The sequence below is a fragment of the Lagopus muta genome, chromosome 12, assembly GCF_023343835.1.
Source record: "Lagopus muta isolate bLagMut1 chromosome 12, bLagMut1 primary, whole genome shotgun sequence".
Lineage (NCBI taxonomy): Eukaryota > Metazoa > Chordata > Aves > Galliformes > Phasianidae > Lagopus > Lagopus muta.
Window position 1 is genome coordinate 11,603,655 of NC_064444.1, and position 14,244 is coordinate 11,617,898.

Consider the following 14,244-nt stretch of genomic DNA (forward strand, 5'->3'; position numbering starts at 1 on the left):
CAGGGAGGAGAGTTTGTACAATTAATTTTTGGACAACAGGTTATCAATCAAAATAAGAAGTAATTTTGAGTTAGAAAGAATCAATAGGAAATAGATACAACGTACAAGGACCGAGCTAAACCAGCAAGGCTCTCCTGAAGCTCAGGTGCCTGAACTGCCCTTCCCAGTAAAACCACGTCTTCGTGCTAGCCCAGCTCAGGACCACCGAGCACTGCAATTTGCAGGACAGAACTACTGTCCTGAAGGATGATGAATTGCATAAACTCAGCTGCAGCCTGGAGTTTCATCACATCACCTGCACCTGCAATGGGCACAGACTAATTAACTTGCTACTGCTGATCCTAGCTCAGTAGTTTACTGTGGCCACCTTATTGTGAATTCCAGGTGTATTTCTTCCCTAACCCGGATAATTTCACGGCCTTGTTTTTGATAGGACTTAAAACATTTAAACCAGCAAAAATCTAGGGCAAGATTTTGCTAGTGGATGGGAATATGATAGACACAAACTCTGCTTTTCTCAGAGGACATAACCTTTGGATTTTCACTATTATTCTATTTTGATAAATTTTGATGCTAAATCAACATAGAATCATTAGAAAGCGTTATAAATCTGGAACATGATTTCAAAGAATACAGTAACATCACAGTATTATTAGGTGGTAACATTTGAAGTTAAAAAAGAATCTCTATTTTCAGGTTAGTCTTTGGAGCTTTAAGACTGCATAGAAAGATTTTTCTTATCATCCAAATCACACCCCACATCATTTGTGCATGCTCTGATAAAGTGGCTGGAATATCTGCACTGCAGTTTAGCAGTGTTACTCAGAATGCAAATTGACTTTCACCCTGTTGTTTCTTACTTACAAAGGTCAATTTTGTAAAAATTGTCATCTTGATTGATATTATAATGCCCATTTTTTATAAATAGCTTTGTTGATAAATGCAGCCATTTGCAGTTGGGGTGGATGCTTTTCTCCAGATTATTGAGAAAACTGAATACTATAACAAGTGCTGAAGTCTGGTGCTCCTGCAAACAGGTAAAGATCATCTGGTTTCAAACCCCTGCAATGAGCAGGGATACCCCTCACCAGCCCAGGGTGGCCAAAGCTGGCCTTGAACACTTTCAGGGATGGGGCAGCTACAGCCTCTGTGGGCAACTGTTCCAGTGTTTCACCACCTTCGAGGAAAGACTTAATATCTAATTTAGATCTACCCTCTTTCAGCTTAAAAACATTACTACATTACTCCTTGTTCCATCTCTGCATGTCCCTATTAAAAAAAAAAAAAAAAAAAAAAAAAGAATCTCTCAATCTTTCTTATAAGCCCTTTTTAAGTGTTGAAAGGCTGCAATAAGGCCTTCCTGGAGAGGATAGAAGTCTTTTCATGTCTAGGATAAAAGTTTTGGTCAGAATGAGATCTCAGAATAGGCACAAGTTCCCTGTGCTAACCAAGATGAGAGATACCTGAGATCAACACTCCTTCTTTTGTGTTTTTCCGTGTGGACACTTGAGCCTCCCTAATCCTGGGCTTAGTAAGCTACCAGAGCAAAGACAAATGAGTACTGAAAAAGAGAAAAGGTCTTCATTTCATTTTGATGTGAAAGGGGAATCTTTTTTGGAGTCTTAACAAAGACACACAGTGCTAAACGCCAAACGTTAATAAAAACACTACTCATTCAAAAAGCACCATTTCAGTAGGCTAAGAAGGTCAGAAAGACAATATTTATTACATCAATAACTCAAGTTGAAGTTCTAGGAAGATACCAAGATTTACTGCGGAAAGGGTCATTTACAACCTGGACAGAAAATGCAGACACCAATTTTAAAATTCTTTATATATACTTACATACATAAAATTCTTGTAGGATTTGAAGAAGGCGCTGCCACATGTCTCAAATAAGTCTGATCCTGGACAAGAAGTGGCCAGAAAAAAATTTAATTAATAGGGACATGGCCGGGGCTCCACATGTTGCCTATGTTTAAGAACGACTTTCATAGCCTATTTCTTCCTGCTTTCATTTCTAGCTCTTGTTTTTTAGGCCTGTGTATGGAAATGTGCTGGGAAAAGAGAAAGAAGTCAAATCACACTCAAGTTGAAAAATAAATGTCAAAAAGACAAAGAGGTAAAAATCAATGTATTTCAAACATAAAGCTATGCATTCTTCTAACATGAATAACTCAAAAATTGGCTGCCATTCAACTGAAAAGTGAAGTCTGGAATAATTCCTTTTATTCCTCATTCCACTAATCCTAGCAAGGTTTGTTCTGTTAATACATCTCTCTTTCTGAACACTGCCTCGGCGCAAAACTTCACCCCTGTTGTAAGTGTCCTCCTGGAGTTCTTTGTATCACTTCATTTCCTTCAGAAAACTGGATGGACACCTCTGAAATAGCAACAAGTCATCCTGGACATATATGTCATTTCTTTCCTTTTTACATTCTAACTGCATACGTTCCCTACTATTTCCCAAACAAGCAAAATAACTGAAGTTTAATTAAATCCACAACAACTTATCAGCTATTTTCTTGTGCAATTCAGATAGATTTAGTACATACTTCTGAGAACAGTTTCAATTGGAAGAAGTTCTCTAGGTTTGCTGTAATTCACATCTTCCCCTCCCTACCCTACTCTGAGAAATCAATGTCAGATTTACTCTCAGAACATACATAAATTCATTCAGTAATTTTCAATGAAACATAGGTCATCTGCTTTCAACAAGAAAGCTGGTACAAAATATCGCAGTTTAAGTTTCCCTGCTCTGCTTAACAGCTTATAAGTCCACTAGCATCATGGAATGACAACTTCTCCAACTTGCCAGAGATCTACCAGTTTCTGTGATGGGAGATCAAATATTCTGCTGTAGGTTTGTCTTCTGTTAATTTTGATATGTTGGAACTTTGATTTCTATTAATGCAGCATGTGTTTTTTACTCTTCTTACATGCAGGAGCTCTACTGGCTGTATATTTTCTTCTCCTCATCCCTTAGCTCCTTTCATGAAAAGCAATCACCAGGGTGCACTCAGAAGTCACTTAAACTCAGCATATGCAACTATTTGCCATTTTCTTTTCCTTTATTTGTAAAATTCAGGGTGCTGACAACAAGACAGACCACAGCCCCCCAAGCCCCACACTAAATTTCATGATCCTATTGCACACAAAATGTTTAGCTTTTGTTTAAATGTATCACTGATTACTGCTCTCATCGCAAACTACAGACCATGGGAAGTAACCGCAATCAGGAGAAGAGTGCTACAGAAAGAATATCTGGATTAACCACACATAGCAATTATTACATGCATTTTATCACTGTTTACTTCAATATAGCTAATTTTCATTAAGATGCAAATTTACTGAGTCGCAGCTATTTGAAGGAAGAAAGTTTGCAACTCAAGAGCACGTACTGATTAGGTGGTGCTCGCTCCAATGTTTATTTGGGATTGAACCAAGGCCATTTGCCTCAGTGCCATTACAGTATTAAGAGGCGTAACTCTGCAATGTCATTGGGCTGTCTTGCTTCCATTGTGAAATGTCCCTATTACAACAAAATTACGTGGAATTTTTCTCTTGGCTTATGCACCTCAGCACAGAATACCTATTCCTATACTAATCACAGATAACTACAGTTAAAAGAGAACTATGATTGTTACTCATGGGAACAGCACAATAGCACAGAATCCTGATACCACTGCACAAGCAAACAGCACCTGCCTAACAAGAGCACTTTGTTAGCCCCACACCCCACTTGTGAAGCAGTGGTTATTCCTCCAAAAATCACAGCTGACGTGCCAGTCTAAGCGTGCTGTCTAGATGATCTATATTTAAGCTGGAAAATGATTATCTATTGTTATTATTAAATTGTACCTTTTTCTGGAGCCAATAATTTGTCATTTGCAAGGAGAAAGGCAGAAAAATGTATAATCAAGGAAAGAAGCTGAAGAGGTGGATGCTTAACTGTGTTACGGACTTTCTTTAATTAAAGCCTCTCTTAACCTGCTCTTAATCAAAGCAAGTGGCAAGCTCAGCAGATGGGTACAGCTGTGCATAACAACCATGCAGGTGTTTAATTTTTATATTTAGCAAGTATGCTAAGCAGCATTCAAATGTTTGGGGTGACAGGGTTGGTTTGTGAGGGAGGGATTCAAAAACACATGTCACAAAAAAGGGAGATTATTCCGCACTGTTAAGTTACTCAATCAACTTCACTACTTCTGTGTTAAATCCCAGCTCGAATTACAGGGGCAGATGTATAATCTGGGAGGCTTTCCAGAGCAATCTCTCTATCTTTTGCTCCTCACTTCCTTCATTTTTTTTTTTTTCATTTTCTCTTAAGGCAAACTGTACTGAACTGCAGGCTTCTGCCTTCTCACGTACTAAAAGCAGTTCATATTCTTTCATATTCCCACTACAAAAGACACCAGATGAGTCAGAGGAGACAAACACACACATCCTAGGTAGAAATAGATTACTGTCAGAGCTAGGAGCTTGGAAACACACAAAGGCAGCAGTGAGGGAGGCTGCAGAGGAAAGGAACCTTACCCAGAACTCTAAGTCAGGACCCTGTGCAAATCCAGAAAACTAATTATTGAGATCATAAGAATACAAGATAACATTCATTTTGGCTAGAAATCTGACTAATACAGCTAAAATGAAAAACAGTAATTCAAGACAAAGTCGGGGAATGTTCAAAAGGCTAACTTTTGCATTTTGTGAACAGACGTTATCCCCCACATTCCTAGTACTTTGCAGCATCATTTATGTGCAACACGATAAAATAAGGCCAGATAAATGAAACACAGGAAAAATAAGTATTTGGCATCCTGTATAGAAAGTACAGAAGAATAGGAAGAAATTTTCACAAAGCCAAGGGTCAGTAGTAAAAAAGAGCTTGGAAAGAAATATTAGTGTAAGGTAAAAGTGACAGCACCATCACCTGCATTGATAGGTGTATCCAGGCATCCATTATAGCTACAGATAAGGGAAGAGGCAGAACGTGGATAAGGAGAGCAATTTCAAATCACGCAAGTCAGTGTTGATAATGAAGTGATTCAGAGATTGCAGGTACTACCTTTCCACTCATTTTCACGTACTACACTACATTAAAGGTTAGATAAAAATAGATTACACGCTTTCATAATATTGCTTTCCCACATATTCCCCTGGTATTCTATGGTCTTTTGAATTAGAATAAAAATATCCACCAGATTCGCCCTGTGCTTTTCCTTGCACAGAAAAGAAGTTCAAATACCTTTGTTTAGCAATTTGAATATAAAGTGGAACAGAGCTGCTTAAGAATTCCTTACATCAGTATTTCTCAGACTTGGTGAAAATACAAGCCCCTTTCAGCTCATCTGTTTCTACCTGCTTGTGAACTTTGAGATAGTTGGTAGAATATTTTGAACATTTCTAAAGCTTTTTCTACTACATTTCAGTTCCTATGATGTTGTTTTGTAGTCTTCAGCAAATGGAGTGGCACCGCACAGCTGGCAGAATGCTGACTTGGCTGACTGTCCTAATCAGAGCACATATTGGTTTAACACAGGCATTACTGAATAAGGGCCTTCATATCAAGCTGAAGATTTACAAACATTTAGGACTTCTCCTTATGCAATAAAAGGAATATTTGTTTAGCTTTCAGTCAGATTGTTGATGAACATGACTCTGGGAGCACTTCAGGTGCTCTTGGGGTGACTGAGATTCATATGATCCTAAGTGAAACACCTCCCAGAGTCCCCTAAAACGTCCCATGCCATGGAACTGATCTGCAAGTGAACTGAGGAAAGGCCAAGGTCTGAGAGCACAGCCAGGAACAGTTGCCCTTTTCTGTCTTTAGTTTTTACTGTCTGGAGAGAGAAACATAAGCTACCGTTCAGAGATACATCTGTGATTTTAACCTACGTAGCCCTCAGTGCCAAGCATTTGGGAGACTCAACTCAAGATATCTCATATAACTCAGTGTTTTCCATTTTGACTTACTGCATCACTAAATATTTGCTATGAAAAAAAGAAGCTGTACAGGAATAATGCTATACAGCAATTCCTAACTGAACTCATCTTCACCTTACATACCCAAAGTACGCACCTTGACAGGATTAAAATACATCTGAGCAGTTTTCTGGCTATCCCCAGTAGCCAGAATTCAGAAAGATCAGGCAGCACTCTTTTCCTGAAGAGATAACATTATTATTTTGTCCTCTTGTTTTGTTCCCAAACTAGCTTGCAATAAAATGACTTCTGTAATACAGGCTGTAGCACAAATGAAGTACAAAGAATTATTTTAGTCATAGCATTTACACGAGTCACACAGCACAGCTGATAAATGTTTTTATTCATCACACTTCACTTAAAAACACAAATTTTATCTTCTTTGCATTTTGATTTCCAATTTTTTTCCTGTTCTACTTCTGCAATCATAATGTCTATTTGTACAGCAGATGAAACACTGGTTATACCTTGGAGAATTAGAAATATAAACAGAATAAGCATTTAGGTCAAAATTAAAATTAGAGTCTAAAACTGTTTGTAGGAAATAGCACAATTTGTATTTACAAATTCTCATAGACTTAATTTTGAAGTGGAATAAGCAGTATTCAAAGCTAAATTTGATGACAACCTATACTTCTATAAATATTAATTATCAATATGTAACCAGCTAAACCATTCTAACTATATTTGCATTTCAGAGTGATTATTTTTGTAGCTAGCATATTAATTTCCTTGAAATGAATAATTTATTATAGTTATTTCCAATTCTGCCCTGTGTGTATTTCCAAGAAAATGGTGTCCTAAGGCCTGAATAATTACCAGACAAGTACTAGATAGTTCCCTTGATCTTTGCTGGAGATATGTATGTACGTGAGCTCTCAAGGCTGCCTACCATTTTCTTCAGCAGGCAATACTAAGGAAAGACTGGAAAATACAACTTCAAGGAGATTCAGAGTCTCTTTGAATCAAGATGATTCAAAGTTGCATTCCAACACTACGCAGTTATGTAGGGACATCCTTTCTGGTCTCTGCGGAGTATTGAGGACTATTATTTTGACTCATGTTCTGTAACTTGGTCACAGACAAAAGCAAAGCCAGGTGACATGCAGGTAGGGTGCTGCGGGGTCCTTGTTGAACGAGACAGGATTGCAGCCATGGGAAGCAAGTTTAAGTTGAAAGAAAGACAACAACATGTCAACTCCAGAGATACTGCAATTTTCGAGGGGTATAACAGATCTGGGACCAAATCTGTCCTGCAGCCATCCTGTTCCCTGGCTGCAGTCACATGGCGCTCACAGCCCTCACCCTGCATGGCCCTCATATCAGGGAGCAGCAGTACAGCTGCAGATGCTCACCCTGTTTCATTCTTAGCCTCAGAAGACAGCAGTCTTTTGGAGATCTGAGTGTGAAATAAACTGCTTCCAGCTCAGCGTCAGGTAAACTGCTGACTGTCAAAATCTTTGGAATATGTCAGAATCTGGGTAGTTATAGTTTATATAGAGACTATGCTTCATGTGCAGTGTTTGCTGTCTCCCAGCTTCGGTGGATAACATGCTGCTGTACAACAATCAGCTCTTCCAGAATAAGGGAAAATGCCTCATCTTTGCTGTAAACTACACGCAAACAGAAAATGGCATCTACACTGGCAGCAAAAGGATTTCTGTTCCCTTATAAATACACAAAACATACACTGGCACAGTAACCAATGCAGAAGGCTACAAGTTGTATACTCACAACTTTCTTACACAAACTTCCTAAGTGTGAATATTAAATAGACACTGGCACCAACTTCCAGGCCCTACGCCTGTCAACCTTCCTTACAATCATCTTAAATGTTTTAAGAAAAGCAGAAGTTTCTCATACAAAGGACTAAAGCATGAGCACTTACAGCAAAAGCTGAAGATGGAATTTACTGCTATAATTCTCCATCTAATATTTCCACAAGAATAATCAATTAAGACATTCCCAGATGGTTTTAACGTCTAACAGATCTATAGCATGACAGTAAGAGTCAGAGAAGAGTGGCACCACTAAGACAAATTATATGAATAAGTGACATTAGAATGCACTGCCAACACACCCAAAAAGTTATTTTTAAGGACTGTGACAAGAAATATTCCTATTAAACTGAGTAAATTACCAAAATGTAACCATCATTACTGAAAAGAGAAATTCACTTGTTACCATAAAAAGAATTCACTGTACAGACTGTGGAAATATATATTCTTTGGACTTGTTATTAAAATAAATGTAATGAGTTATAACTAACTGGGTCTTAAATTGCAATAATTAGCTAGAAACACTGATCAGATGAGCACAGGTGAACAGTGCACATATCAAAGCACACACTGAAGGAAATGAGAATAAATGCTCTCTCTCTTTCAAATGCTGCATCCTCAAGCAAGCAACCTGATGTCAGCTCAAGCAACCAACATCACTGATGTAATTACACAACAATACAGGTTTTATTATATAACCACATGGAAATCCGTAGGCAGGGCTGAACAGCCCTAAAAGGAGATTTAATTAAGTTTGCAGATGATCTAATTATGCAGAGCTGGAACTAAAATATATGAACTGGATCTGCTCAGCTCTGACACTTCTTTCTAGCTTTTTATTCCAGAATTTCAAAGATTGTTTAAAAAATGATAAAGGAGGAAAAGAAGCAGATTGGCTGAAACACGATGACTTTTTTCCCATCAAAAATCACCATAAAATGGAAAAGGTACTGTGCAACACAATAAATGGCAGCTGCACCAGAGATGAGCTTTCATATCCAACCTCTCAACAAGCTGAATATTTGCTGCTTTTGATGAAAAGAAAACACAAAAAACTAAACAAATCTCAGTTAAAATTTTTTTAATGTATTTTAAGTTGACAAACACATCCCTAACATCACTGGCATCAGCCTAGTTCTGCTGACAGCTCACTGCAGCCCTCCTGCAAGGAACCAGTTCCTCTGTCCCTTCCCCAGAACTGGTAGCAGCCAAGGGGGCTACCTCCTGCTCCTTGCCAGCAGGCAGGTGCTCTGATCTCCTCCTACACACATCTCATTCTGCCTCCCAGGGATGCAGTGCCTTCCTTCCAACTACTCAGGCAGCCAGAAGCAGCAGCACACTGCAGCAGGTTTGCCTATGGGCTGTCTCTTTGGTCCGCTTCCTACCCACCCACAGGACTCCTCTGAGCCTTGCAATAGGTCAGCTCCAAAAAGCTACAAGTGCTTTCCTTGGACTTGACTCATTAGCTCACGAGGCTGCTTCCTGGGACAACATCTCCTCTTCCAACAGCAGAAGTTAACAATCAAATTACAGTGGTAGTCTTTTCCCTCAGAAACATTCACTGTGCTCCAAGCTGTGTACGCACAAAGCATTACCACTCTAGTTAAATAATAAAAAGCCCAGGGGAAAAATAACATAGAAATGGAAATAGCAGCGTAATGGATGACAACACAGACAAAAGGACAACTCATTTCTGCAGCCCTGAGACCTGCAGAGCACACAGCAGCACCGAGGCACGGCAACATGCTGCAGAGGACACAGGTGCTGCTGCCCGGCTCACCACCGCCTCTCTCACACTGACTGCCAGGGTGCCTCAGCTGTAGCTTTGTTGGCTGTGATTTGAAGGTAAGGAGTTAAATGCTTTTAGTAAATACACAAGTGACACTAAGGCAGTCAATGAAATCAGCCGATGCTCATTATCTGTTTTTGTCCAGAATACTTAGAAGAGTTTCTCCATACTTTTCTCCAGTTACTGCTTGCCAGTTGCCTCTATGCTTGATCAGTGATTTCTCTTTGCTCCCTTGGCTGTTGTCTATCCAATGACATGCTTAGACACATCTGAGAAATTCAGGTGTCTCGCTCTCCTCACTCACGTCTATCCCAATTCAATTCTCTTTCAGTTCTCTTTTCCTCTCAGACAATTCCTTGTTAGCATAAATCACCTGTCACTTAGCTTGATAGATTTAGCTGGATCCAAACTGAGAAAGCTGAGATAATTCTCAGCTCTCACAGTGTTCTTTATTTTACCATTTTCAGGTTTCATATAGCACTGCCAATTTAAATGGTTTCCAAACTTCATTTTAATATCATATATTGTATAATTACAGTTCTGCTAAGAAGAATGGTCTAAGGGAGATTTATGGTTGTGTGTGACAGGTATTTTGAGATACTCTTTTTAGCCATGCTTTTCACTCCTTACAAAGAAATGTTTGCGGTACCACCTGTGCAGGAAGAAAATACTCATGCTGATAAATCATGTGTGCATAGAGGGTTTTACCATTGTTCACCTTCACTGATTAGATAAAAAGCATTTACTTACACTGAGAAATAAGCAAGGAATGTTTCCTACTCAGTTTACTTCAAAGTACACAAACAAAAAACTAGTAACAATCTCACAAGTGAGCCAAGAATAATGTGTTCACAACTGTAGCAGTATTCTACTTTCAGCCCAGAGTATTTCCAAGGCAGGGCTTAGGATAACCAGCCTCTATCTGCTGCACCCTAGGGCCAGGGCAAACTCTGTGCCCATTCCAGCCCCCAGGCCTGCGTGAGGCTGCTCAGCAGTGTCCTGTTCTCAGCATGAATGTGTGTGCAATGCAACGTGAGCAGTTTTGGACACCGTGTGCTACTTTCCTCCTGCTGATAGGAATAACAGCACCCAGAGCACAGCACAGGGAGCTCTGCATCCACTCTCACCATGGCAGGATCTCACCTGGAGGTAACCCTCAACTGCACTTAGTGTGTGATGCCCACCTGCCCTGCAGTCTCTTCCTTCTATCTGATAGAGACTTTAGCCCACACTAAATACCATGTAAAGGTGCCAGTGCACACAAAAGCCCATGGGAACTGGTGATTTTAAACTCACTGTTGATCAGGACAGAAGTATCTTTGTCCAAAGAGCAGACTAAAAAAATTCAGAAGCAACATACAGAGATTTAATATTCAGAGTACAAATAGCTCTCTAATATCAGTAACTCAGCACTACTGAACAAAAGAGTGAAACATAAAGTAACTGAGGGAAATACAGTAACCATTCCAAGCAGTGATACATTAAAAAAAAAAAAAAAAAAAGAGAGAGAGAATTTTTCTAAATATTGGTACAAAGAGCTCAAGTCCCAAGAGACTTCTCTTTCCAAAAAAAAAAGAAAAACCATAATACATACATTAGGGATCATTTCAACATGATCTGCATAGACATGAATTCAGCAGGCCTTCGGGGATTTGGGTAGAATCCTTTCAGATGAATGGAATCAGAACTTTGGTTATCACACATTCCTAAAATCACGCCATGGTTGTTGGTTCAATTATACTTTTTAAAACACTCTTCAAACATAAAATGATAAAAGCTTCTTTAGCAATCTCTTTACCATTATGATAATGTGTTATCAATTTAATTCCAATGCATTCACACTGAAGGTATCTATTTTCACCCTCATTTAATACAGTATCCCTGGGAGAATTCATTCTGAGCAAGAGAATACAGACTCAGATAACAGCTTCAAAAACTATGGTACATGTAAAGCAATATTGTTAAATATGGAAAGGTTCATTATTTAGGAAACAAGGACATAATTATGTTTGCAATTCCTAAAATTCATTGGCTACAACTCTGTTAAAAGTCTCCAGGATGCTGAGGTACAGCAATGCCCTTCTTGTAGGTCTGGCAGCACCTCCACCATATGGAGATTATCTTCAGTGCAGTAACATGATGAACTCAAAGCCCATTAAAATGCAGCTGAAAGAACACAGGAAATCCTGGGCTTAGGAAAAGCTAGTACAAGAAAGATGTCATTTAATTTTATTGACATCTTAAAGACAATTACTGTCCTCTCAAATATCATGCTGTCATTTTTTTCTTTTAAATTAAGATATGACGTGCATTTAGGCATGCAGAATGGGAAAAATAGAAGGGGAAGGAACATGAAGCCTATGTTTTTAAGTGTAGTAGACAAGCATAAATTCACTGCAAAACAGTGTGTGCTGACAGAGTAATTAGGCCTAAATAATCTAATATTAAATTTGATGTCTATGGCACCTGCCACGCACCAGATACTGACACAGCGAGTACAGGACTCCATTTCACTGAGCTGGTTTTGAAATGGCTTTCTAGACTTACTGAGAAGTAAGGCCACGCTGCTCTGTTGAAGCAATCAGTAAAACACACTGACTGCAGTCAGGCTTGCAAGACAGGGACAAACATCAGTGAAAGTTGATCATTCACTCTCTAACACCACAGAGGGTATTTCATTATTTGAACACCTCTCTGGGGAACCTTCAGAAACAGAATTTCACAGTCAGCATCCCTGGAAAATATGAACTTCTGGATTTGACCTCATTTCACTGGAAATCTTTGCCTCGCTTTTTCTTCTGTTGTACATGGCCATGTTCTAAGTTGAAGTACAATGTGAAAATCTTATGTTATCCACAATGAACACACAGTGACATTTTTCATCTTGTGTACCACATCCTTCAAGCATATTTAGCTGCTAATTATCAGTACATATATGAACAATAACAACAACAATTTAAAAATAGCAAGGTAAATAAAAGGAGTACTCCTTTTTGAATGGAAGTAATACGACAAACTTTAGTACTGTAGGTGTAGAGATAGCAAGACTAAGAGAAAGCAAGACTCACTGTTCTCATAACCTCTTCATACAGAATTCCTTTAATAAAATTGAATAAGATTGTATCCTTTCACTTGGTAAAAATTGGATGAAATTGTTTGAATATTGTCCAAGAGTAACACTGGAGTAAAAAAAAAAAAGTTTATGATCTCAGTGTGTTTTTAATTGGCAAGAAAAAGAGTGTTAGCTGTAAAGCACACACTGACAAGCAAAGAAATCTGATAGATGAGCCAAGTGATTTCACACCAAGAAAGAAGATACCAACATAAAGCAATCATTTAAGTCAAGAAATGTGCCAATCTCTAAATTAAGAAAAAGGGTTAGAAGAAATAAAAATGCTGGTAAGACTATGACATTAAAATAAAGATGCATGTGACAGCATTATTTTAAATTTGTAAAGTAAAATTTATATATAATTGCCTTAATGTCAAGCCTGCAATTCACAAAGAGCTTTGAAAGTTGCCCAAGGCAATAATGAGGTCTATTTTGATATTAGAAGACCAGAAAAGAGAAATTAAAGAGAAATACATAGACATCATTGAACAAAAAAAAACCAAACCCAAAAAGGAACAATATATTGCACAATTAGAGAAAAATTCTTAATAGAAACACATTCAGGAATGACCTCTACTCCATATCAAATGGAGCAACATCAGGCTTCTTAAGATGGTTAGAGGACTGAGCATCATAAAAAAAGATTTACACAAATACTGAAGAATTATTGGAGGGGTAATTCATATAATCTATTTTTAGATACAGATTTTTAGCACCTAAACTAGGATCTTGCAGATGCAGCACAGAGATGGACTCACAGAAGACAACTTAGCATCTCTTACATGTGCTTCCTCCTCCTGTTACTGTCTGTTAAGTAAGCAATGTCAGCTAGGCAGAAAAGCATTTCACCCTTCTCCCCTCAAACCATGCTAAGTACACCTAAGTCAAACAAGGTTTTTTTAAGTTCTGAAAGTCTACAAATGGTTGATGATGTAGCTGATGGCTTGCAATTTGTTTTCACTCTCCTTGATTAAAAAAATGAAAATAAGAAGAACATCTATACTTAAAGCAGTTACACTCATGTCCAGTGTAGTCTCTATTTTAAGTGCCAATAAGAATCTTTCAAAAGAATTGTAAAGTAAAATACACCCCACAGATCAGCAAAACTGCACTTTTGGCTGTGCTTGTTCTTGCATGGTAGTCATTACATAAACTGCAAATGCACTTCTACCATTTATTCTATTAAATGTTCTTCACACAGGGGACTGTACATGAAATACTCGCATTTTATAATGGAATTTTATTGCTGTGAGACTGAGAAAATAGGACACGTCTACTGAAATCGATAACTTCAGTAAATTGCAGGCACGTCACAACCAGTGTTAGACAATGGCAGCCATTCCGAACAGTCCGTAGCAATTGAAGAGCAGCACAGAATAAATATCCTAACGATGTGTGGGGATGTTTTTTTTTTTGTTAAGTCTGTCAGGATTACACTCTTACTGGCATGTACATTATCTGAATTTACAAGTTAGTTCCAGTGAGGCTGAAATTTGAACAGTGCAGAACATTTTGGCCCTGACTCCAGGAAATAGCAGAAACATTTTGGACTAAGATGACAAGGATCTCTGAAAATTTATTTT

The 14,244-nt window shown here is 38.4% G+C and overlaps 1 protein-coding gene across 6 annotated transcripts in view; it reads right to left on the reverse strand.

Annotated features, from left to right (window-relative positions):
* Window positions 1-14,244, reverse strand: part of VSTM2B (V-set and transmembrane domain containing 2B) — a 177,030-nt gene that overhangs the window by 85,055 nt on the left and 77,731 nt on the right. The gene's annotated exons all lie outside the window — the stretch shown is intronic.